The sequence below is a fragment of the Myotis yumanensis genome, unplaced genomic scaffold (genome assembly GCF_028538775.1).
Source record: "Myotis yumanensis isolate MYYU_CA2020_CCGP unplaced genomic scaffold, mMyoYum1.0.hap1 SCAF_4, whole genome shotgun sequence".
Taxonomy (NCBI): Eukaryota; Metazoa; Chordata; class Mammalia; order Chiroptera; family Vespertilionidae; genus Myotis; species Myotis yumanensis.
Genome location: NW_027223755.1, coordinates 68,338,941 through 68,365,465, shown reverse-complemented (window position 1 = coordinate 68,365,465; position 26,525 = coordinate 68,338,941). Strand labels below are relative to the sequence as shown.

Here is a 26,525-nt window from a genome sequence, read left to right as displayed (position 1 = left end):
TGGAATTGTTTGCGTTTTATTTCTTACGTTTATTTATTTCTAAGAACAGTCTACACACTTCTAAATTTTAAAACAAATCGTCGTTATTAACACCATTCTTTGCACTGTGGTTTATTTGCTTACTTAACATGCTTTATTAACGTGTTGTATACGCGTTCACTCATAGCTGTGTTCCTATCTTCTAAGTGTATTTTTAACCGCGCCGGCTTCTATCCAATTCATTTGGGTGCGTAGAGCGCCCATCACTTCTGGAATCTACCTCTTGATACAGTAATCAGAATTAGAAAGGCTCACCGTTCACTTATCCTCATGCTTTAAAACTTTTCCACTTAAGAAAATCGATGGACAAATCCTTTCTTGTAACTCGCTCCTGCGCTAACATCTATTTTTATTTATTTTTCTCATTTGGCAGGACTCAGCAATACTGCCCTGGATTTTTTTTTTTCCCCCATGCTAGAGCAGATGCGAGGGTGGGGGAGGCAAGGGCTGGGCTCCGCCGGAGTCGCCCCCTCCGGGACCTCTGCCCAGAGCGCATCGCGGGGCCAGGAATCGCGATGGAAGGAAGCTCTACTGGTCAGTCGGTCCAAATCTCCACCTGCCGCCACACGGCGTAGGTTCCCTCTCTCTGTCTCGCTCACTCGCATGCACACACAAACACCACAGCTCTCCTTTGGGTCGGAGGAGAAGCCAGCCAAAGTAGGCGGGGTTGCAGGAGGAGAGTCCGCTGTGCGTAATCCAGTCCGGGACTTGGCTCAGCCCGGGAGCGGCGGCCTCTCCAGTGACAGAGGAGTAGTGAGCGGCAACGGGTGAGGCTGCAGCCAACTCTGCTCCCCTCGCACTCGGCTGCCCAGGCGCTCGGGACACAGCAGCGGCGCTTTCCCCTGGGCTGACTGCCCGCGATGTCCACTTAGGAGCGGCGGCAGCGGCCAGCATCGCCACACCCGCGGCACACCGCTCCGGGTCGCAGAACGGGGCGAGAGGGTGCACCCCTGCCCCAGCCCCCACCCCGCCCCCCACCCTGAAATGACTTGTTAATCGGCGCAGACACTACCGAAGGGACTCGCTGGAGTGGAATCCAAGTGGAATTTGGATTTGGAGAAGAGTTTCTTGAACATTTACTCCTTCCTTATTGTTTTTTTTTCTTTCTTTTTTCTGATCCCCTTCTCCGCCTTTCATTGGAGATGAACACAGAGCTTTTGCATCCCAGAAAGTAGTCGCCGCGACTGTTATCCCCAAAGAGACAAGCACACATGTAGGAATGACAAAGGCTGGTGAAGGAGAGAGCGCAGCTCGCGGCCCGGAGAGATCGTCTCGATAATGGATTACTAAATGGGATCCACGCTGTACCAGCCCGCTCCGAGCCCTGGCCGCCTACCCGTCGATGCACCGAAAAGGTACGTCTGGGACGCCCCGGTGCGCTCCACCTCCCGGGCGGCTCGCCTCCAGCTTGCGGGTCTTGGGGCCGCGGCCAGAACGCTCTGGCTGCTTTGTGGTGCTTGCGTTTTATTTTGTCTCGTATCTCTGTCTCCTGAGCATTGGCCGGCCCTGGGGACGCAGTCGTGAGCCCTGCCGGCCGCTCCTCTCTGCCCTGAGCCCCAGAGACCGCCGGGCTCCATGCTGCGGGCTTCCCCACCCGCGCCGCACACAACGCCCGGTGCCGCCCGGGACCGCGACCGCGATCGCGACGGCGCGGATGGCCGTCTGGCCCGGGGATGTGTGTGCAGGACCGTCTCGTCCTCACTTTGGGGCCAGCGGGGAGCAGAGATGCCCCATGAGGGTGGGATTCTCGGAAGCGCCGTGTCCTGGTGCGAAAGCCAGGAAAGGGGTTCTGCCCTCGAGGGCTGAAAGAGGCTGGGTGGGAGAGCGCTGTTTTCATCCATCACCAGGTTTGGATTTCGGAGTGGGAGAATGGGTTCCGCAGAGACGGTGGGAAAGAAAAGGGGATCTTTTGTTGTCCGCGCGGGGTCTGGGCTGGGCTCTATGTGGAGTGTGTAAACTTGTAATAGCCCTGGCACCCGCGCGCCCTGCCACTTGGTGATAGCCCGGTTCCCGCGGCCGCTGGCACCAGAGGTTCCGGGCTTTGTTTGCTCGAACGAGCGCCCAGGAGCGATCTCCTCCTGGGGTGTGCGGCGCTCCGCCCTGGGCTCCATCCCTCGCCGCAGCTCCTGGGCAGTGAGGACAGCATCTGTCGGGGCTGCGTCGTCCCTCTCCAGACAGAGCCTGCCACTCCGGGGCGGGTGCCCGCCGCGCCCTCCTCCAGAATCTCTGGAAAGGAGGTTCCCGGGAGGTGGGAGCGGGGTGGGAGGGTGGGAAGACCTGGCAAGAGATGGCCCAGTGCTGCTACCCAAGCAAGGGCTCTGCCCCTGCCCCAGGTTCTGGGTCTCCGAACTACTAGCGACGTTCTAGAGCTCTGCCTCCCGGGCAGCGGCGCTCGGGAGCAGCCCGGCTATGCCCACCCACCCTGCTTGGCCTTGCTGGGGTGCGAGGTGGCTATTCTCCAGACTCTCCCGTTTCTTCTCAGCTCCGCTGTGGTACACAGTGCAAAGCAGGATCCTGATGTCCGCTCCCTCTTCCCTCGACAGGAGCGGCGCTGGGGGAGCCAGGGAGCGTGCGGGTGTCGGGAAAGGAAACAGGACTCTGCTGCCTTTCCCGCTCCCTCTCCGCCCCTTCGCCCAGCGACTCCTCCTTCTTTTCCAGCACCGGTCACTACACCAGGCGCCTCTGGAAAGTTTCTCTGAAAGCCACGGGCGGCGGGCATGACAGGACTGGGACTCAGCATGTGCAGCCTGTGAGAAACTGAACCCTAAGGGAAGCGGGTGGACGGCTCAGGGTGCAACTAGGAGCGAGGTGCGGGCTTCTTGGGACGGTGGCGCCCCCACTTTCCACCCTCCACCCTGGACCAGCGGCTGCACTTGCTGTACCAGTCTCTCAAGCAATGGGAGGAGAGGAAGGTCAGGGTCAGGACTCGGGATGCTGATGCGGCCACTGTGGCCATCGGCTGTCGCAGGGTGCGTGTGGGCATTGCCGGGGCTGGCTGCCATGCAGGTACCAGTTCCAAGAGCAGCATCCAGGCCTCCGCAGGTTTCCAGTCAGCGGGAGTCCAGGGAGGAACAGAGCAGGTAGCCTGGTGTGCATGGAGCGAGGCTGCAACCTCGGTCTTTACAGCCAGAGCGAGCACTCGCAGGGCCGGCCACCGCCTGTCTTGCAGTGGGCAGCCCCTCCAGCCCTTCACCGTCTGTCATTGGGAGAGAGGTGGCTGCGTTGGGGAGGCCGTGGCCAGACACGGCCAGGGTGGGAACGCGCTCTGCTTATGCTGGATGGAAATCAAGTTGCCACCGAATGTGATCCGTGAAAGGTCTAAAAACACAGAAGCGCACGACACACACTTTCTCACACTTGTTCGCACAACTTTTTTTTTTTTTTTGTCTCCACTCGGAAAAGATCTTTAACCCAGTTGCAGCGTCCTGCCAGTAGGTCTCAGGAAAGCTATTTAATGCCCCCCAGCGCTGGTTTTTAAAGTCTTTTCCGAGTAGAAAGGTCGAGCGCCTTTTCTTGCCTTTCTCTAATCCTGTTAATTGTCAGTTTTCCTTCCAACATATATCTTATCTTTGGCGTTAAGTCCAGGGGTTGCCACTGATGGCAGGGGGCAGACTGTTGGTTTGGGATACATGACTCCTTTATTTTTTTTTTTAATTCTTTCCCAAAAGTAAAGATGCCTGTGCTCAATTCTGAATGAAAATATCTACTTGTTTACACCTTATCCAATTGGCTAGCAGGGTCATAAAAAGAACATTTTGTATGTTTTTTCAGACCCTGTTTAGTCTGCATGGAGCAGTTTTATGATTTACAGTAAGCTTTGATTAAACCACTCCAGGCACCAAAGTTAATTATTAGCCTAAACTTAAATACAGTGGCAGAACCGTGTCTCCACCTATTAACCTAAACTATCTGTTAAAAAATAATTGCATTGACTATTTGAATTTGGTTTACCCATGCTTGTTTACATGGTAACTCTTATTCAAATCTTGAGTAACCTCCAATCTCAATGTATATTCTGGTTTTAGGACATTCTTGAATGAGGCACCTTGCAAACCAACCTGAAAGCAAACAGGAATGAAATCAGATATAAAACTTCATTTTTGTGTTAACGTCTTTTTTCAACTTGATATAAAGCAGCATTCTAGTTCATGTTTCTTATTTACGATGTTTGTGTTCATGTTTCTTATTTCTGACAATCTTCCCACAGTGTTATGTTTTGCTGTTACCACCAGGTAGAGATGGGCCAACGTTATCCATCATGCATGTAATCCACCTGTGTAAATGTTCAGCAGACACCTAAAATCTTCATCTCAGGAGCCACCTGCAGAATATACTTATAGGCTAGAACATCTAAGTTTAAAGAGGTTAAAAATTCATAAGAATCAGTGTATAAACTTAACTGTCTAATGAATAAATGAGTGAATGAAATAGTCACACGTGGTTCACATTTCTCCACTTACAGTGGACCTGTTTTTTTCTAGTGAAAAAAATCTATGCCTTCAAGTATGTGGTTATTATAAAGTAGCAAAAAGTGCAACTCTTTATTTATACACACAGAGACACAAACTTACACCCCTCAAGTTCTTTCAAAGTCTAGTGAATGCTTTCCTCATTAGAAAAATATAACATTTGCATTCTGAGTAGGCAGATAACATTGCCAAGTGTGTTGAATGAAAAGAATAGCAAGAATTAGGGAGACTTATCTTCATGCAATAAAAATGAGACACCTAAATTAAGAACTTTTATTAAATTCAAAATAAATACTCATGCTTTAAAAGTAAATGGGTAATTGCACTCCCATATAAAATGGAAGGAAAAATACTGTTTTGAACAAGGAAGTAAGTCAGATACTTTACTATGGGTGCATAGTGGGTTCAGCTCTTTTCCAAGCAGAACAAAAGAGTGTTTATGGGAGGAAAACTTTTTTTTTTACAATTACATGGCCAAGAGCTAATATATTCTCCCATCTTTTTTGTTTGTTTGTTTGCAGAAAGGAATCACAGAACAAGCCAAAGTAATTGCAAATACTTTAATTAGCACTGTAAAGCCTGGGAAAGCCTGTAGCTATCACACCCCATGTTAGGTTTAGACAATTGTCCAGCTCCCAGAGTGGGTGTTCCCTGGGTGTTCACACTTCCAGGGGGAGGTGCAGCCTGGAAGCATCCTGCGGTGCCCCTCACCTCCCAATATCAATCAATCTCTCTGTGCCTTTGGAGCCAAGTTGTCCCTGATAGTTCTATTCCAGGGTGAAGGCTTTTCTCATCTGCTTTAAATGTGCTGCAAGAGCAACTGAGCTATTCTCTGCTGGCAACCACAGGGTTGCCTCTTGGGGATATGGTAAGGTAGGGAAGGGAGGGAGGCATTTAATCCCTTTGAAATGGGCAAATAAGATATCATACCACACAAACCTCAAGGGGAGAAGGGAGCTCAGGATACTTCTCAGCCTGGGACTATTAAAGTATAGGATATACACTAGAGTATCTTGCTTTGTGAAGCAGTTGACTTACTGTAAAACTTTTTTATTAGAATTATTCTAATTACACTAATGGAGAGTGTCACAAAGAACTATCAATACTCTGATGTTTCCCAATAACGTGCATTTCTCAGGTAGTCAACATTCAAAACACCTAATTCTGGATCTTTCTCCCCCAAATATGCTTTTCTTAAAATCTCCATCTCGGTAAATGGCATGTTCCATCCTTTGAGTTGCTCAATCCTAAAATCTGTGACTCTTTCTCTGCCCACACCCATTCCAGCTGCAATGCTATTGGCATTCGGACTTCCTGCAGGCCTTCCACTTCTGGGGCCCACACACTGGCTAAGCCACTGAGCGCCCCTGCTGGGTTATTGTGCCTGCCTCCCCGCCTGTCTTCCTGTTTTGCTCTGGGCCCCCTACAGTCTTTTCTCCATGCCAACCCCAGAGCGAAAAGGCTGAGCTAGATCAGATCACTTCTGCTCAGCTTTCCCACTTCATCCCAGTGAAAGCCCAAGTCCTTCCTGTGGCTTTGTGGCCCCACATGATCTGCACTTGGGCCCCCACCTCGCTAACCACCTCTCCTTGGGGTTACTTCAATGCCAGTTGTGCTCTCCTTGGTCCCTTGCAGGCTCTTTTATGGCTTGGGAAGGGTCTTGCCCCTGGATGGCTTCATGATTGTTCCTCACATTCCTTAGGTCTCTGCTCAAATGTCACTTTCTCAGTGAAACCTTTTCTGATCACCTTATTTACTTCACCTTTTTCCCTCAACACTTCCTACCGCCCTGGCCTGCCTCATTTTTTTCCCTTAGCACTTTCACAGCCCAATACACTATATGTTGTCCTAGTTTATTTTGCCCTCCACTAGAACATAATGCCATAAGGATAGACATGTTTATGTTTTATTCACTACCTTACCTCCAGCATCTAAACCTGTGCCTGGCACATCCTAGGCCCTCTAGGACAAGTACTTGTTGAATGAATGAATGAATGAATGGTGACTCTTTTTGCAAACAACTAATCTTTATCTCTTTTGTCTGCTCATTTTCTTTTTCAAATATATATATATATATATATTTTTTTTTTCTTGATTTCAGAGAGGGAGAAAGAAATAGAAACATCAATGATAAGAGAGAATCATTGATTTGCTGCCTCCTGTATGCCCCACACTGGGGATAGAGCTGGCAACCCAGACATGGCCTGACCGAGAATCAAACCGTGACCTCCTGGTTCATAGGTCAATGCTCAACCACTGAGCCATGCCAGCCAGGCAATGTCTGCTCGTTTATCTATACCATGTTTCCATCAAATGAGTTATCTGCCTGCATGAGTGTGTGTGTGTGAGTGTGTGTGTGTGTGTGTGTGTGTGTGTAACAATGTCTTTCATGTACATAGGTGCTATGTCTCATGCACCATTAGTAGAACACTCACTGTGGGTTGTTTTCCCAGTCTTGGTGATAGATTGGAGCCTGCTCATTCCCACACTCTCACCCAGTTCCCTTCTGTGGCCAAGAACACACATCTGTGGGACACCTGGTTAAAGCTGTAGGGAATCTGAGTTAGGCAAAATCAACTTGCCAAGAAACCGAGCTAAGAAGACAGCCAGCACTTATGGGGATTGAGCTTTTGACCTTGGCCTCATTTGTTCTGCATTCTAACCGTTGGCCATAGAACCTTCTTGCTTTTTTGGAGTTTACTAACAGTAATTTTCAAAATTGAACTTCCTACCAGGAGAAAATAATATGCTTGTTCACCCACATTTCTGCCCCGTACAAGTATAGCAGTAACTTGTTGAAGGTCCTGTACTTGGAGTCAGAAGAACTGGGCTCCAGACTTTAACTATCTTAACCTTTCTGATCTGCATTATTTTAAACAACAAAAAAAAATGTGAATAGTAACCTGTGCTTCCTACCTTGTAGGACTGCTGGAAGAATAAGATGAAATCAGGAATGTGAATGTATATGGTAAACTATGAAATGCACTTTGGAAATTTGAAGTTTGATGCTAGCTCCTCCCTCCCCACGCCCTAGGCCTAGCAGAGACCCTACTTCATTGTCTTCTAAATCAGAAAAGAAAGATTAGACTCTGTTGATGTCATTTTAGTGTAAACCACATTGTGAAATTAAACAATATCCTCAAATTCATTGAAAACACACAGTCTACATACAACTGGGATAGTAGCCATATTAATCAGAACGCCAACTGCATCAAGTAAAGATTGCTTTCAATGTGACCATTAAATAGAGCGAGGTCATGGGAGGGGCACTCTGCCAGTCATTATAAACAAAGCGAGGGCATTGTTTTTGCTTAGGTAAGTTCTAAACTGGGTAACGTCAACGTGTGCATGAATGTGGAACAGACCTGTCAGGGTGAACTAGGAGTAGTAGAAGTTCTGATCTTCGCTGTAACACGGGCAACTTCATTAGATGTTGTGGTGCGAAGCTGATAACATGGAGGGACTGTCACAGGGGAGGCAGGAGAGGGTTCTGGAGGGAGCGCTGAGGACACGCTTCTTAGGTGGACAGACCGCACTTGGATTTGCATCCTAGTTTTTGCCATTTACAAACAGTGTGACTTTGAGCCAGTTACTTAACTTGTCTGTCTCCGTTTCCATTTGTAAAACGCTAGTATGATGATGTTATGGTTGTTAAGAGTAAATATGATGGTATCTGTAAATTTGTAGCACAATACCTGGTACACTATACACATTCATTAAATACAAGGTGCTTTAATTTTTTTTAAATCCTCACCTGAGGATATGTTTTTAATGATTTTTAGAGAAAGAAGAAGGGAGAGAGAGAAAAAACATCGTATGGCTGCCTCCCTTATGCAGTGCACCTAGGTATGTGCCCTGATCAGGAATCAAACCCGCAACCCTTCAGTGTACCAGACAGTGCTCCATCCCACTGAGCTACCCAGCCAGGGAAGGAGTTATTTTTATTTGGGTGACAGTAGTCATGGAGAGTGCCCAGATGGCGAGAGTACAGAAGGAAATGGCCACAGGTCTGTAGCAGAAAGAGATGATGCAAAGGAAACAACCTTTGGGCTAGAGAGGAACATTCACACAGTCAGCTGGCAATAGTGTCAGAGGTTTTAAGCTGAGAAGCATGTGAAAGAGTCACTTGCATGGGAAGAGGAGTCATGATCCTTTTTCTAACCGTGGAAGTTGAAATATCACACCCAACGTAGAAGAAAAAAAACAAAAACACTATACAAACAAAACAATAGCAAGTAGCATAGGGCCTCACACCAAATAAGACCCAAAGGAGAGTTGTTTTAAAAAAATGATATCCTTCACTTACTAACATTTTAAGGATAAAACACACAACCTGAACCCACCAAAGAATCTGAAAGTGCCCACATTTGGCATCTGAGAGTAGCCGGTAATGACTGTTCAGTGATGAGCTGAATGGACCCCGAGCACCATACCTGTGATAGGAGACACTGGCTGCCCAACGACTCCTAGGAGGCTGTCACCAACTTCTGCAAGAGGGTCTGTCTGCATGCTGGCCATACACTTGCCGGGTCACTCTTCCCCGGGCAGACCTGCAATCCATTTGGGAGAGCATGAATCTTTCTCCACTCAGAAGCAAAACATCACCTTCCCCACCAAACGGAGGAGATAGTTAGCTGACCCCAATAGAGATAGCATTTACTCTGACTGATATATTGCCATGAAATTTGATTCAAATGATAGCCATGCAAATTCTTATCAGTGAGAAGAATCTGACTTCTGAAAGGCGAGGCGGAAGGTACAGTAAATGGGCATCATCACCACATTCCCGAAGGACTGCTGCACCAGGAGGAATAGGAATCTCTCCTGGCTTAGAATTAGTTATTTTTGTCTAAAAGACAAATTTGTTTTTCTCTTAAATGTTGTAAGTAGAAAGATAATATAAAGAGAGAGAGAAAGAAATCAGCAATTAACATGCCTCAAAGACTGAAGGGCCAGGTCTTCTGAGCAGTGAGTGAGATAACCTGCTTTGAAAGTATTGTTAGTATTCGGTGTTTCCACACACAGCCCACAGACCTGAGGCTTTCATTTACGATGACTCAGCGCTTCTGTGGTTTCCCACTAACCTATAATTGCTATTTGTAGAAAATTTAATTCAAAGAATCCCCGCCAATTAAAAAATTTAGCAGGAGATGCTATTTACCCCTCTCTTAGCCTTTCTACCCTCCCACGTGTTCAAGACCAAGCCTTTGGCCATGATTAGATTTGAAGCATTTATAGCACGAGCTGGCACTGAACACAATGAAAACACACCATTGGAAAATAACCATTTTGGGGACTGAGAAGAAACACTATATTAGTTATGGTTTAATGTTACATGAGACTTTTACAGACGAGCTTTCTGGGATGGACCCACTCTTCTTTCCTTTTTCTTATCCCTGACCCTTTTTAAAGGAGAGTATTCAATCTTTTCATTAATATTGCAGTGACTCCAGCTGTCCTTGAATGAGGAAACTGAGAGAATACTGATTGAGCTGGTGAGAGGGAATGTTCCTTTCCCGAAAGTGGAATGCTTTATGAAAAACTGCATTCCACAAAAAAACATTCCAACAATCCACCAACTGTGTCTCCTCCTTTTTACCCCGAGAACCACGTGACTTCATTCACTTATTTTGGTGTTTGTATGCATTAGTTCCGAGGCTTCAAATACCCAGGTAGAAAGCCAGTAGATTAAGCCTTTAATTATTCTAAAAATGAGAGAATTAGAGTTACTAAAAACATGCTCATCTCAGCATTGTGAGCAATACATGGAAACCGAATAGTTTACAGCATCCTAAACTGGAGTATATGTAGCCAAATGGCCGTTGGGTGGATTTTTATAAGAATACTTATTAATGGTTTTCAAGATGGATTCTGTGCTAATTTTTCACGCATCATGAATGATGGCCCCAGCTAGACACTGTCGCTGGGATCTTCATCTATTAATCATGGAGGCTGCTTTCTTATTCGGTTGCCATAGTTTCAGTGCCTCCGATAGTGTTGGGGTGTCTTGGGAAAGGTTTGAGATATACTAGGGCTTGCAAGACTGGCAGTTATGTTGGCAGTTGCGGTGCTCTTGAAAGAACTGAAAACCACTTCTCTTCTAATTCAGTGCTGGATTCAAAGAGGCAACTTCTGAGAGCGTCTCCCTGGACCTTGTTATGTGCACAGCCAGCTGATATTTACTCCAGGATTTGCCTCTAGCTCAGGGCTGCTGGCAAAAAATTACAGTCCAGAGGCTGATGTCACTTTCATCTTCCGACGAGAAAGCACAAGGGTGCGAACTCTTCGTTAGGACTATTTATAAATGTGGAGGTAAATGAGGGCATTCATGACTTTGCTCAACATTTCAGCTTCATAAATTGGTGTTGGCTCTGCAGATTGCTAAATAAATAAAATGACCTCAGGAGTGTTGTGTCCCTTGCCTGGGTATGGCAATGCAAACATTTAGTGCTTTCCTTCAGGTTTCACCTTTATTTTTATTTTTATTTTTTTTTTAGTTTTGACATACATTACTGAGGAACTAGAGACCATTTGGCTGTATTTGCAACACTGGCCCATAGGTCGGCTGCTTTGTCAACTCTTGAGTATAAGAGTATTTTTTTTTTTAATTTCTGTAATTGTAATATTTTGCTATTTTGTGTTTAGATTTGTGACTTAAGGGTTGATTAGGAAAAGCTCTCCAGTTGTGCATATATTGAATGACTGAGTCAAGAAAAGATTTGGAGAAGTAAATTGTTGCAAGAGGGAGACCCACATACTAGCTGGATTTATGTGCTTCCTGTGTGATGTGGAACGCAGCCTTCCTTTGTTAGGTAAATGTGGCCTGTGTAACAGAAACTACCGGGGCACTTCTTAATGTTTCCTTCCCCATTCCTCAAGTGGACTTCCAAGGACTCCTACCAGTCTAAGCTGAGCCATTAAATTCCTCATAGACTAAAACATAAAATAAAACAATCTCACACTTGATGCAAATGGCACTGAATTCAGGACATGCAAGGCATCAGATGAAAATCCAGGCAGGTTCAGAAGAAGAAAACCTTTAATTCATTACAAATGGGCCTCATCTAGGAAAATAGTCATTTTTATTTTATTTATTTATTTTCCTAGAAAATGACTAGTTTTCATTTCAGGGTGAGCTTTAAAGCAACCGGTTCAAATTTCCCCGTATCCAGCCTGTCACATTTTTTGTGTCAGATCAACAAGCATTTTAATGCACGTGCCTATTATATTGACCCCTCCCTTACCCAACCACACTAAATGATTGATTTTAGAGGCCAATAATTTGAAGTAAATTAAAAGGATAACATGCCCTTAATTGCTACTGGCTTCACCAGGCTTCTGGGCACGGGAATTCCTTGCGGAGAAACACTTTTAAGAGTCGCAGCAGTTTTTGATCATGTGGTCGGCTTACCCATAGGCTGCAATTATCCCCCAGCCCTTCTCCAGGTCCCCCTCAAATATCTCCGTGAAGCGAAACAAGCATGCATTTCTAAATTCAGCATTATGGACCCCCAGTTGTTTGACAGGGCAAGAAAATGTGTCCTGCATGTTTTATAGTATTCTCGTAAGTTAGTTGTTTTAGGGTGGGGGTGGGGGGTGGAGTGGGAGAGAACAGTGGGACTAATATTTCTGATCAGAAGCTTTTGGTGTGAGAAGAAGAGTTTGTGTGAATTCAGTTTGCTGTCCTCCCTACAGTCACAGATTGGCATTATTCTTGGGTGTCAGGTCAGGCAAGATGCTACATACACATAGAGCCTTAAGAAAAGCAAGCAGTACTTTTGTGTGGATGTCAGTCCAATACAATGTGGACTTTAATTAACCTTAGTTAATGATTTCTGATTACAGATTTTCTCTTGTGCCTCCAAGGCACAAGATGTATTTTGGTGGAACATTTCCAACGGCAGTGACTTGAACATGCTTGCATTTTCTTGCCATGCACACCACACTAGGTTCTTAGTGTATGAGGAATGTCTTGCTGCATCCTTCCTAGAGTGTGGTAAAGTGTGCTGTCCCCCAAGTGGTCATACAGATGCAGAGTATGTTGGAATGGCAGGTGAACCATTTTTAATTTTAAAGCAATTTACTTATCAAAATAGGTGACATTTTCTGGCTTCTACCTGGATTGAAGGCCATTCCTCCCAAAGACTGGATGGGACTTGGAGTGGTGCCTCAGTTCCTTCAAATGAACGCTGCCATACGCTGGGGATGGTAGACCAGGTGGTATTGCCTTTGCCCAAAAGTATTTACCAAGTGTGACAGATACAGACCAGGGACTGTTGTAGGCCCTGGAAGGAAATAGGTCTCACATCTTGGAAGTGCTTTTGTCCTGTGTCGTGAGTTTTAGAACAGATATCAAGAAGCTGAATTATATTGTTAGGGAACTATTTACATTCAACTTTTAACTAGAGGCTCTAATGAAAGTTAGATATAACAAATTAAGTCCAACTTAAGAACTGAGTTTCTGTGACTAATCATTTTGTAGCTTACATGATGAAACTAATAGCATATAACTCATCTAGTTTAGTAGAGCGTGTGCTTGTTATCATTGCTTTGCTTTTACAACTAAGCTTACCGATCTATAAGCATCTTAATGAGAAAGTGCCTAAATTAAATTGATTTGTAATGTTTGCTGTACTGTGTTCTAGGGTAGTGATTATGTAAAGTAATTTCTAAGATGGTTGTCCCAGTGCATGCAGTATGGTTTTACTTTTTTTTTTTTTTTTTAATATATCTTTACTGATTTCAGAGAGGAAGGGAGAGGGAGAGAGAGATAGAAACATCAATGATGAGAGAGAATCATTGATCAGCTACCTCCTGCATTCCCCCTACTGGGGATTGGGCCCACAACCCTGGCATGTGCCCCTGACCAGAATCGAACCTGGGATTCTTCAGTCCACAGGCCGATGCTCTATCCACTGAGCCAAACTGGCTAGGGCTGGTTTTACTTTTTTAATAAAGTCAACCCAGAGTCATGATCCCATGTTTGCCCAGCCAGGAGGAGATGCTACTGGTGTCAAAAGTAGAAAGAACAGAGTAGTCTCTTACGTAGCCGAGAGAAAAGGCAACAAACATCTTTGGGATTTGTTTTTCTTTTAAAGGGATGTTCGGGAGTACAGGAAAAAGTTTTCTATTAAAAAGTCAACTTTTATCTACAAGGTGTTTCCTCTCATTTGTGATGAGAGGAAGTTCAACATGTCGAATATGTTGATTAATTAATTCTCATGGGATATCTTGGAGGGTGGAGCTTTCGTTTTCATATTTTGTCATGTCCAGAACACAAGACCTGTTACTATTGCCCAAACACATCTGTTCCCAAGAATGAAAGGACAACAAAATTGCCTGCTCAGATCCTACGACACCCAGGTGTGTGAGAGAAGGCTTTGCAATGCTGTGAATAGCTTGACATTTTCACATTGTTATTGAAATGCAAATTCTTTGGAGCAGAACTTGAAAAGGTTTTAAATGTAGGACAGGGCAGTATCTTTTCTTGTCAACTATACCTGGTCTTAACTCCCGGGCTTGTCCTATTAAAAGTAATCATAACTCATTTGCATATTTCATTGCTTTCCGGTGCCTCTGTCTACAGTGCAGATACTCCTTCCTGGGTGGCACTGCTCAGGGAGAGGAGGCTGCTTCCACAGTGAGGTGCCAGCACAGGGCTGGTCACCTGGAAGGAGTCTTGCTGAGCCCCACATCAGATTTAGAATTCAGGCTTACTTACAGGTGATGATCAACATCAGCAGTATTTACAGTGTTATTATTAATAATAAAGACCTCATTTCCAAAGTGTTTATAGTTTTCAAAGTGCCTCTATAAACATTGCCTCATTTAATATCATTACATCCTGGGTTAGGCAAGGCAGGTATTAATTTACCCAATTTAAAGATGAGATAACTGAGGTTCAGAGAGGTCAAATAATTTGCCTAAGAGAACACCTGGTAAGGGAAGGGCTTGGGACAAAGCTCCCAACCTTCTGACTCTGAGTGTTGTGCTCCTCCATGTTATGTCACTGTTCACTCAATACTTAAAAACCATTACAGTCTTCCAACCATAAATGTTCTTACGTTATGCCTATTATACAGATTGAATACTGACACTGAACAAAAGTAGCTTTCCACGGACTTCACCTGCGGCTTCTGCGCAGCTGGGACCTAAATTCTGCTTCTCAGTATAAGCCGTTTCTGAACATTGTCTCCGGAGGCTCTTAGGGTCTTGAGTCTGTCATCTGAAAGGAGATCAGTTGAAAAATGGAGGCTGTTTTTATTTGGGATTCTAGTCCTGTTTTATAGTAGGGATGAAAATAAACAGTAACATGAGGATGGAAACTTTGGCCGAGGTGCAGGGTAGAACTGGAGGGACAGAAGGTTGAGCCAGATACGCTGGCAGGAGTAGCCTCCTGGGGCTTGCAACTTATGCCTATAAAACAGAAACACGTGTTTAGCGAGGAATAACGTGGTGTGGCACAGCATACGTGGACCTTCCCTCTGACTAAGTCATTTTACTCTCGGGTCCATGCTGCCAGGTCTAGCGAAGGCAGCAACTCAATTTAATTCAACAGATACACATTTGGCATCTACGTCAGACAAGTTCTAGGTACTGAAGAGACACAGTGATGACCCAGTTTAGAATTTATGAATTGTGTCCTCACCATAGGCCTGAAATGGGCCCAATTCTGGCGAGAAGGCTGGGTACATAAAAAACACTGTAGTGTCAGGTCTATTTTCCATCCCAGAAGCAGAGTGGTGAGGATGCTAAGGAGGACAGGAAGGAGCAGCTCTGTCCAGATGGCAGCTCAGACAGGCCTTTGTGAAGGAGGAAGCATTTGAGTTGTATCTAAAGAATGAGAGAGGTTTCAGTAGGTGGGAGGCTAGGGGAGGGAGAGCAGTGGGCCTAAGGGGAAGGCAGGTGCAAAGGTCCAGAGGCAGGAAATGAAGGCCTTGGCCCCAGAGCAGCCAGGGGCCTCCCGGGGACTGGTAGTGTGGTGTGGAAGCCCTGAGGACAGAAAGGGGCATTGAGAGCAGCCTGTGGAGGACTCTGCCCTGTTCTACAGAGGGGACTTTGAGGTGGAGGCAGGTGATGCTTTTGATGACATCATCAAAGTTGTGTTAGAAATACAAATCTGCTAGCACTGCAAGTGGAAAAGGGAAACATTCTGGGTGTGTTTGCAGGGTACAGTTGTCAGGACTTAGGGACCTTGCCCTGCCGACGTGGCTCAGGGGTTGAGTGTCAACCTATGAACCAGAAGGTTGCAGTTGGATTCCCGGTCAGGGCTTGGTCCCCAGTGTGGGGCGTGTGGAAGGCAGCTGATTAATGATTCTTTCTCACTGATGTGTCTATCTCTCTCTCCCTCACCCTTCCTCTCTGAAATTTTAAAAAATATATTTAAAAAAAGAGACTTAGGGACCAGTTGGATGTGTGGGATAAGGGTGTGGAAGGAGTAAAACATGGTTCCAAGATGTCCCATCTGGGGAACTAAGCAGAGAGTAGGGACATTGGCCAGGTCAAGGACCCAGGTTTACAGACAACAATAGTTAATATATATATTTTAAATATATTTTTATTGATTTCAGAGAGGGAGAGGGAGAGAAAAGTAGAAACATCAACGATGAGAAAGAATCAATGATCAGCTGCCTCTTACATGCCTCCTACTGAGGTTCAACTCCAAAACCCAGGCATGTGTCCTGACCAGGAATTGAACCATGACCTTCTCAGTGGTCAATGTTCAACCACTGAGCCACACTGGCTGGGCCAAATAGTTAATATTTAACAGCTATGATAAACCTTATTTACATGACACATAATAGGCCAAACACCAAAGCCTTGGATCTCATCCCATTGTGCTCACACCCAGCTCTGTGAAAGGAGTGCTAAGGATTTGAAATTAAGAGTATTTAAACTGTCACATTTGGTCTGGCAGCTGGGACCACTTTCTCCAACATCAGGGAGGTTAATACCATAGCATGATGAGCAGAAGATGAGGAAGAGCCAAGCACCATAAAAACTGATTACGAAAGTGCAGGAGGAACAAGGGCCAATGATTCACTCGTGAGAATCCGGGCATACATTGAGCCACCTGTCTCCTTTTTTTTTTTTTTTCATTCTGAACTATTTTACTTTATGCAAGTTTTTGAATTCTGAAATTAGATATATGTGTGTTCGTCTCTCCCTGCCCCTCCCCATCCCCCACCCGCGCTGGGCATGTTTATGTAAGTGTTTATCAGATGACGTCATTCACAAAATACAAATAACACCTAAATTGTGTTGTTTATTTAATAAGACAGTGTTAGCAGATAGCTAAGCCTTTTTTTTGCTGCATTATGCTAACTTTGAAGAAAAAAATGTGTTTAATAATATTTTATTCAGAAAGAAATCAATCTTCATTACACAGGTGATCTAGGTATCACAGATTTTGTTATGTTCCACCCCCTAGATAGTATTGATGTTGTACAGTTGGCCCGAGGAATACTCCTGTGTCTTTAATTGTTAAATATAACATTTGTACTATAAAAATGAATTCTAAAAAAATGGGTATTATATATTTACCCTTCACTTTGCAGTTTTCTTTCAGAGGGTTCTAAATAAAACTTGAAACAGGAAAGTCTTATTCTATAATAAAATAAGGTTTTGTGCCATATTTTTAAAAGAGGTTGAAAACAGAAGTGAAACAAAGCAGGATTAGAAACATCAAGTATCCTTAGGGAGCTTTCACAAATTGAGTGGGTTTCTGGAAGGGAGAAAACCTTTATGATATAGTTTGTTTTGATGTCTTATTTTAAAGGCACGCTAAAATTAAACATTAAGGAATCATTTGATTCTTTTATGTTGGGATGCCATATTTAAGTTGGTGTCATAATGCTGAGAAAGTAAACTGTAGATTACTTGTTGTGATATCAAATTATTGCACAGATGTAGTATCATTTGTTTTTCTAACTTGCAGGCTGCCCTCTAGTGTTACTTAATCTCAACACAACCACTTTGTTTTGATCCCATGAAAGGTGAAAAAACATAATAGAACATTTTACCAAGGCATCAGCAGCTAACCCAGGCAAGCTAGACTCTATCTCTAAATGCAGTGTTAACAAGTGTATAATTCATGGTTTGAAAGGCTGTGCACAAATTTAAGAGTGCCCATCACCAGAGCTCTGATAGCAGCAGATAGTACAGTAAGTCCTCACTTAATTTCATGGATAGGTTCTGTGACGTTTAAGAGAAACGACATGAGTATAAGGAAATCAGTTTTACCATAGACTAATTGATGTTAACAAGAGTTAAGTTCTTAAACACCTCATCGACATTATAAGGAAGCCATGTTATTCAAGGACCTGCTACACTGTGTGAGGAAAAACATAGCGACAACTGCAATTTAAGGTCAAACTCCGAATACAAAGTCAAATACAAAGTCAAATACCGGACGAGAAGGTTTAGGACTACATTGTCCAATTAATTTCACTTTCTTTCTTTTGTGTGTGTTCAGAAGAGTGATATATGATAAAATAAGCTCTCTCTAAATAAGCCTAAAAGACCTTGTTTAGTAAGTTTAAATAAAAATTACAAGTGTCAAGAAACATATTTCAATCACCATCAGGTGGGAGATTTCTGAGCAGACAACCTCAAAGTTTATCATATAATTAGCCCTCAGGGAAGAGGTCTCAAACTTCAATGCACTATCCTATTCCAAACCTTCAAAGAGTAAATTCCCGCCCTTTATAGATAATTCCCCAAAGCTGTTAAGAAGAGAAACACATACTGCAGCCCAAACTGTGGGCATTAAGTACTTTCCAACACTGGTGCCAATCCTGCTTTTGCTCCAGAGTTTGCAATAGTGGAGAGTCACTTTCAGACTCAGTCGCTGTTTTTTTTCACGTATAATGTTGGCATCCTCAATGGATTACACAGATAACGTTACAACATTCCAGCTACATCCAGCTCCTCCCAGCAGAGCAACTGATAAAAATGGCTACTGCTGCTGCTGATTTTTCTGTTTTTGTTTTTAAATATATATTTATTGATTTCAGAGAGGAAGGGAGAGAGAGATAGAAACATCAATGATGAGAGAGAATCATTGATGGGCTGCCTCCTGCAGGCCCCACACTGGGGATTGAGCCCACAACCTAGGCCGAGAATTGAACCTTGGCATCCCTGTTCCTAGGTTGACACTCAACCACTGGGCAACACTGGCCACATGATTTCTCTGACGTTTTGAGACTAAGATCAGGAAGAACAACTAAGAGCACGTGAGTGCAGGACACAGAGAATGAAACCGATGGTCAAAATTACACTTGAGAATCAGCTTTTCCTCTGGGGGGTGATGTGATGTAGTGGTTAAAAGTGTGAGCTCCAGAGTGTCCTATTCTAATGGCCATGAGATCTTGGGAAAGTTACTGAATCTCTCTGTGCCTGGTTTTCCTCAACTGTAAAATGGGAATGCCGACAGTGCCTGCCTCATAAAGTGATTCCTATGACTAAGTGAGAACCTATGTACCAGAATGATGTCTGGTACACAGTAAGCACTCAATAAAAATCAGTGTTGCGCCCTAGCCGGTTTGGCTCATGGATAGAACATCGGTCTGTGAACTGAAGGGTCCCAGGTTCTATTCAGTCAAGGGCACGTGCCTTGATTGCAGGCTCCTCCCTGGCCCAGGTCCTGGTTGGAGCGTGTCCAGGAGGCAACCAATTGATGTGTTTCTCTCACATCGATATTTCTCTCTATCTTCCACTCTCTCTAAAAATCAATGGTAAAATATCCTCAAGGTAAGGATTTAAAAAAAATCGGTTGTTGCAATTTGACACCAAGTTCTCCTAATAGAATGGATTACATTCAGTGCCTTATGTCACCAGCTGTATGGTTCTTGGCATGTAGGTTAGAACCGAAAAGACAAGATGAAAAGATGAATATGGTCCAGATAAGTCTTTCTGCTGCTTCTGTCTCCTCCGTGTTCTTTTGTGGGTCAGGGCGTGATTTTAAATAACCGGTGGATCAATCATTCATCATTTCACTTTATTTAAGGAACATTTAGTATGTATATAGTACTATGTGCATTGAGCTATATTGGATCCTTTTAGATATTTCCAAAATACTAAGTAAGGTGTTGAGTGAGGTGACTAGATATTGTTCCAGATTTAATTTGACTTTTTTGGGTTGGTGCTCAGACGAGCCTTGTGTTTATCAGGTTTAGGCAATGCCCTGAACTGCAGCCTTCCTAGACTCTGGGAATAGAGGATGTGGAGACTGAGGGAATATTGAAGGGTTTTCTCACTCTTTTGTATGTAAAACTTAGATTGTAATTAGTGTTGTATTTGGGATCATAATATTCAGAAATTTTTCACTAACAAAGAGGGCCCAACATCTCTGTTAACTTAGTATCTGACTCGAAACAATGCATAAAATGTATTTTATACAACAAAACTTTTAAGTTATAGGGGGAATTAACGACTCATACCAATAAACTGAAAATGTTGAATTGATTAATTGGCTTTAAACACTTATTTTTCACAACATCTGAGAGTTGAGCCACTAAACAGCATGGTGAATGGGTTGGAAAGTAAAACCTTATTCCAACCCTGCCCTCACCCCTACTCTCTAAGCCAGCGGTTCTCAACCTGTGGGTCGCCAACCTGTGGGTCGAGACCCCTTTGGGGGTTGAACGACCCTTTCACAGGGGTCGCCTAAGACCATCGGAAAACACATATATAATTACATATTGTTTTTGTGATTAATCACTATGCTTTAATTATGTTCAATTTGTAACAATGAAAATACATCCTGCATATCAGATATTTACATTACGATTCATAACAGTAGCAAAATTACAGTTATGAAGTAGCAATGAAAATAATTTTATGGTTGGGGGTACCACAACATGAGGAACTGTATTAGAGGGTTGCGGCATTAGGAAGGTTGAGAACCACTTCTCTAAGCTCTAATGAGAAGGCAGAAAAAAAGTTGGGTGATTAAAGAAAAGCAAAGGCCAAATGGATCATTCGCTTCTGAGCTAACAAACAAGTTAAGTCTGGCTTTATCCATCCCAAATATTTCCTCCAATGCAAAGTGTAACTCATAAAAATGAGGAAGGTGCTGCTTAGGAATTAGGCAACGTGCTAACTTGTACATCTAGAGATGAATAATAGGAAGTGGGGCCCCCTCCCCAGGAGCAGGGAGCATTGTGTTCATTTGGTCAATTCACCCAAACTCAGGACCATCTGACAGCTGTTTGGTGTTTCTTGTGAAATGGACTTGGGCCCTGGCCAGATGCTAGTGGACAGATGTTCACAACACAAAAACCTTTATGAAAATAGGGGCTAATTGGCACCTTCCTAATGATCTGAACAAATAAGGTGGGAATGGGCTGGATCTGCCTGCACCACCTCCAGGCCCACGCCTACCCTCCAGCCTAGGGAGGAGGCCTTGTTGGGAAGCTGAGCTTTCCCCATCCTCCAGGTCTTCTGGTTCCTGGGCTCCCAGACATAAACCCTGCAAAGGGATGGTCAGTGTGTGTTTGTGTGTATGTGTGCTTGTGCACATGTGCTTAACCACGGAAACCTTTCAAGAAGGTGGGCAAGTCAAGGGCCAACCTCCACCAACGCAAGTCTTGAAGTGCAGAATTTTCTCCACGAATTTGGTTTCTGTGCAGTTTTTGAACAAAGACATCCTACAAATGATTACATATTACCTTCATGTGAAACCCTAAACAGAATGTATAAGCTCCATTTCAGACTTTTAGTTGTAATTGATCAGTAATAGCTGCAATATAATTTTGTTCAAATGGTTTAACCAAAGTTATATTAAAGTGAGTATTTCAGGGGCAAACTGGTTTGACAATTCCCCATTCATAATTAGGTGGACTTGCTCCTACTTGTAAAGGCTACAGTTAAGTGTCTTTGATTTAAACTGTCTTTTTAGTGCCTGGGGCACTTTTGGAGTAGGAGTTCTCCTCTTTCTCTCAATTTTACAAGTTGGGAATGAACGCTTAACTCCTGGCCTATTACTAATCGAATCTGTTACCCATTTAGAGACTGACAAATAATGCTTTTCCAAGGCAGGATATCTTACCTAATAATAGACAAACATGGTAATTGACCATACCTTCGCTACGCCTCCCATTGGCTAATCAGCAAGATATGCAAATTAACTGCCAACAAAGATAGTGGCTGGCAGCCATGGAGCTGGAGCAAGCAGGAAGCTTGCTTGCTCCAGTGATGGAGGAAGCCAGCCTGCCGCCAGCTCTGAGCTCCACTCAAAAAGCAACAAAGTTTCAATTATAGAAGGTAAATAAACCCCAGATACCTGCTTTCAGCAGGCCGTGGCCATGGAGCTGGAGCAAGCAGGAGGCTTGCTTGCCCCTGCGATGGAAGAATATAGAAGGTAAATAAACCCCAGATAACCGCTTCCAGTCGCCGTTGCCACGGAGCTGGAGCAAATTAAAAAAAAAAAAAAAAGGAAAGGCTGGGAGCTTCAGTCGCCAGGGGGCTTGGTCAGTCTGAAAACAGCCATCAGCCCCTCACCCAGGCTGGCCAGGCACCCCAGTGGGGACCCCCACCCTGAAGGGGGTGTGACCAGCCTGCAAACAGCCATCAGCCCCTCACCCAGGCTGGCCAGGCACCCAAGCAGGACCCCCACCCTGATTCAGAACACCCTTCAGGGCAAACCAGTCGCCCCCCACCAGTGCACCAGGCCTCTATTCTATATAATAAAAGGGTAATATGCAAATTGACCCGAAAAGCAGAACAACTGGGAATGACTGGTCACTATGACACACACTGACCACCAGGGGGCAGATGCTCAATGCAGGAGCTTCCCCCTGGTGGTCAGTGCGCTCCCACAGGGGGAGCTCTGCTCAGCCACAAGCCAGGCTGACAGCTGCCAGTACAGTGGTGGTGGTGGGAGCCTCTCCCGCCTCGTCAGCAGCGCTGAGGATGTCCGACTGCTCGTTAGGCCTGCTTCCTGCTGGCAAGTGGACATCCCCCGAAGGCTGCCGAACTGCCAGAGGATGTCTGACTGCCAGCTTAGGCCCGATCCCCCCAAGGAGCAGGCCTAAGCCAGCAGGTGGACATCCTCCAAGGGGTCCTAGACTGCGAGAGGCCATAGGCCGGGCTGAGGGACCCCCCCTGAGTGCACAAATTTTTGGGCACCGGGCCTCTAGTAGTTTTATAATGGGTGATTTACTACATTTTTACTGATGTTATTGTTCATTGTTTGCCATGGACTCAGATCACATACAGATTAGGGCACAGAACAGAGACCCTCTCTAAACTCCTGTAGCCCCCACTCCCAACCACACTCATTTTAGCCTCCTTTTCCCCACCTTTTCTAAGAAATAAAGACCTAAGGGGAAAAAATCCATCTCCACCCAGACCTTCCTTAAAAAAAAAAAGAGTCATTACTATACTAACCCAGTTGAAGGACTAGACATATTTTGCTAGTCGTTGCTATAGTTATTTATCCAAAAAAATTATAGATTTGGTTGAAGCTATCTCACGTTGAGTGTGAGAGGATATCTTAATCATGGTATTCATCCTGATTGAAAGTCCCTGGATTTTTTCCCCTAACATTTTACTCTCAGGATTTCGCCTTCCCATTCTCTAGTGTGGCTCCTGCTCCCATGAATGAAAGGCAGCCCCGACTAAAAGAGCTAGAATATGCCCAGCAACCAGTGCTGGGTACTATTGAGTCCATTGTTCGCTCCCAGCACTGTGGAGCCAAATCTCATTTTATAGCACAGTGTGTTCTAGGAATTCCACTTCATCAGGACAACAGACCTTCTCTAAAGCTTTCCTCTTTTCCCTACTGGCCTCTGTCACCGGCAGCGCCACACAGTCCTGCGGCAGGCAATTAGAATTCACTTCCCTCCCAGGCTCCGCTCTCCCTCATTTGCAAGGGACCACAAGGCATCAGCTGCCATATTAAACGGACGCTAATGACACCAAGCGTGATCAGCCAAAGCAGCTGACGTGGCGGCGTGTTGGAGCTTGAATCCCTTTGAGGGACTGAACTTGGAGTTCAGAAATGGTCTTCCGACAGGGGTTACACTGAGGCTGATAAGAAATTCGGGTAAAATTATACTTGATGGATTTTCAAGCGCTTAAAGGTAAACAAGATGACTCTATTTAAAGTGAACATTATTTATAGAAGTTTCCCAACACAGTCACAAAACTAGGCCTGGTACCAAGTTATATCTACAGGGTGGGGCAAAAGTAGGTTTACAGTTGTTCCTATGAAAAATAATACAATTAATAAATCATAATACAAGAATCAACTGTTTCGTGCACTCACAGCTGTAAACCTGCTTTTTGCCCTGCCCTGTATGTTATTTGAATGTACGATATATACTTAATTTTTTAATCTATAGTTTTCAAAGCATTTTGCGAATTAGTAATATTGTCCCCATTTTCCAAGTGAGAAGTGTTCTTGGGTGATTGGCAGGGATTCTAGGGAATGAATGAATGTTCTCTAGAGCACAGCCGACTCCTCCTGGACCCGTGTCTATGCAGGGACCGCTCTCCCCTGTAGATAGGATCTCCATCATTGCCTATCTACTTCTATACCCAATCCACATTAATGTTTTATTCTTTTTTTAACTTTCTAGCATATTTTGGCAATGGTTGAATAAAAATATTTTCATTTCTATCACATCTGGCAACATGTGGCACCACTTATGAAATAATTTTCTATTGGATTTTTGTAAAATTACCCCCATTAAAACACTTCCTGTAAGTAAGTGTAAGTGTGAGTAATTGTCTCCCACTGATTTAAGGGTTTGAGAGAGAAGCCGATCTGCAGTTGCAGGTTCAGAGGCTGACTGGCATCGCAAACGCTCCTCCCAGTAGAGAGGACGGGGCCTACCGCTCTGCCTCAGAGGAGGCTGGCTTCCCCAACTCACTCCAGGGCTTCCAGCAGCTGTGCTGAGAGATGGTGCAGAGCATCATCCGAATGGGCCCACCTTGGAGGATTTCATTTAGTACCAAATCATTAATTGACCCACAGGGTGACCAAGTGATTAGTGCAAGGCTCCTCAAAGCTGTTTTATGTGCTACATCCCGGCACCTACCTGTGCCCTGGTTTGGAAAAAAGAAAAGAAACACTCTCCTCTTGAATGAAAAGAGAGTCAGTGTAAAGTTATGTGTTCTTATCATGTTGCACAAATGTTGTGCTTTGCAATGTTCAGCTTGGTAAACCTAAAATACCCTGGAAAGGATGCTTGGCTACAAAATCCCTTTTTAAAAAGAAATGTGAACATCAGAGGAAGCCTTAGGCAATGGACACAATAATTTTACACTTTCTGGGAAGTACTGAAGAGTAGGCACAAAGGCCTCACAGCGCTCTCCAGGTTCATCGGTAACTCTGACTGGGGCCAGTGACATGTGGGCAGTGCTTGGCATGCCCGCATTTTCTGCGGTCACTGTTTCTTCAGGTTAACACAGAAAACTGAGTCAGGATCTATAGACAGGCTCCTGTGACTGACCCTCTGCAGAGTCCTTGTGGAAACATCGGGCAGGCACCTTTAAAGCCTTCCCCTAGCTGTCAGAAAGTTGATGGCTCCTGGTACTTTAGGTTGTCAGTCCCGGCATTCTCATTCCTTAGAGGGATTATTGATGTTGTTGTTGTAGCATGTCTGCGTTTAATTGCAAACAGGAAACTGATAGAGCAAGCTTGTTGTGATTACATCCTCTGAGATGCCTCTTCTATCTGAATTCAATGATCAGGTCAAAACTTAGGGGTGGGTGGGAGCGGAACAACGTTAGCCAACAGAACTACGTGCACGCTGCAGAGAGGCGGGAGCCTGGATTCAAATCCAAAGTTTACCACTCACTCGCCTGTGACACAGGCAAACTACCTAACCTCCCGTGCCTCAGTTCCCTTGTTTGTAAAACCAAATAGCTATAGTGTCAGCCTCATAGGGTTGCTGTGAGGATTAAATAAGTCAATATGTATAAATTGCCTTAAGGACCTGTTACATAGTAAACACTAGATATGTATTTTCTGTTTTCACTCTTTTCCTCCAAACCATTTGTTCATGTAAGCATGCCGATGAGGCATAAGTTGCAAAGTGTGTGTGTGTGTGTGTGTGTTTTGTGTGTGTGTGTGTGTGTGTGTGTGTGTGTGTGTAGAATATCGTTAGAATTGATTCTACACTTGAATTGTAACACGGGCAGATTTGGCTTTTGTTGCCTACCTGATCATTCTGACACCTTCTCTACACCCAAATTTCCTGGTTATCATCCTTCTCCACCTACCTCTTCAGATATTTTCTACCCATGTTCTCTTTGGTCGTGGCCTATATCTCATCGAAGTGATGTTTTATGAATTCCACAAAGCCATTCACCTTCCAGGTCCCCAAGAACATACTATACTCTAATTACCTCTGCACTCAGTGTGACCTGCTAACCCAAGTCCTCTTTTGACAATGTTGGATTTCTGTCCTTAAGGGTGAGAATTGTAGGCATGAAGCTATTTGGGATAATGGGTTGCCAAAGACCTATCTTCAGGGTTGAGGCTGGGAATCTACATGCATCAAATGTCCTTCAGGTGACTCTGATAGTCAGTGAATTTTGGGAGCCTCTGTTTTCATTAATGGTTCTGAGAATAGCATTCTTCATGTGCGAGATGATTAAAGAGCCAAGCTTTTCTCCCCGGGTTTTGGTGCACACCAAATGATGCCTTTTATGCACTGTAAAACCCCAGGTAAACCTAAGGCACTGTTCTCACTGTTAGATGCAGAGCACTGGGCTGCTGTGGGAGGTCTTCAGACCACAGGGCACATAGGTGCCTGCTGGGCACCTGCTAAAAGGGCCTTGGGAAGCTGGTCATTGGAGAAAATCTCTCCTTCCGTCTCACCTTTGCTTCTGCTGTGATTCAGTAATCCCAGTTAAAGGCCAACTTTCAAGCTAGCCTTTAACTGACATGGGGTTCTCTGTATCAGTAGATATTGTTAACATTAGCACATTTAGAGTATTATTTCACAGAGCTGGTTTCAAGTTCAAGAACTAAAAGGTGGAGTAATGGTGTCAGATAACCTCAGA

General features: G+C 44.5%; 1 protein-coding gene across 3 annotated transcripts in view; it reads left to right on the top strand.

Moving 5' to 3' along the window:
- The first annotated feature begins 792 nt into the window (after positions 1-792).
- The window catches only part of SEMA6A (semaphorin 6A), a 127,556-nt gene continuing 101,823 nt past the window's right edge, over positions 793-26,525 (top strand). For all 3 annotated transcript variants that reach the window (XM_070412505.1, XM_070412504.1, XM_070412502.1), the window contains exon 1: positions 793-1,394. The gene's annotated coding sequence lies outside the window, so the exon portion shown is untranslated. The remainder of the gene's footprint in view (positions 1,395-26,525) is intronic.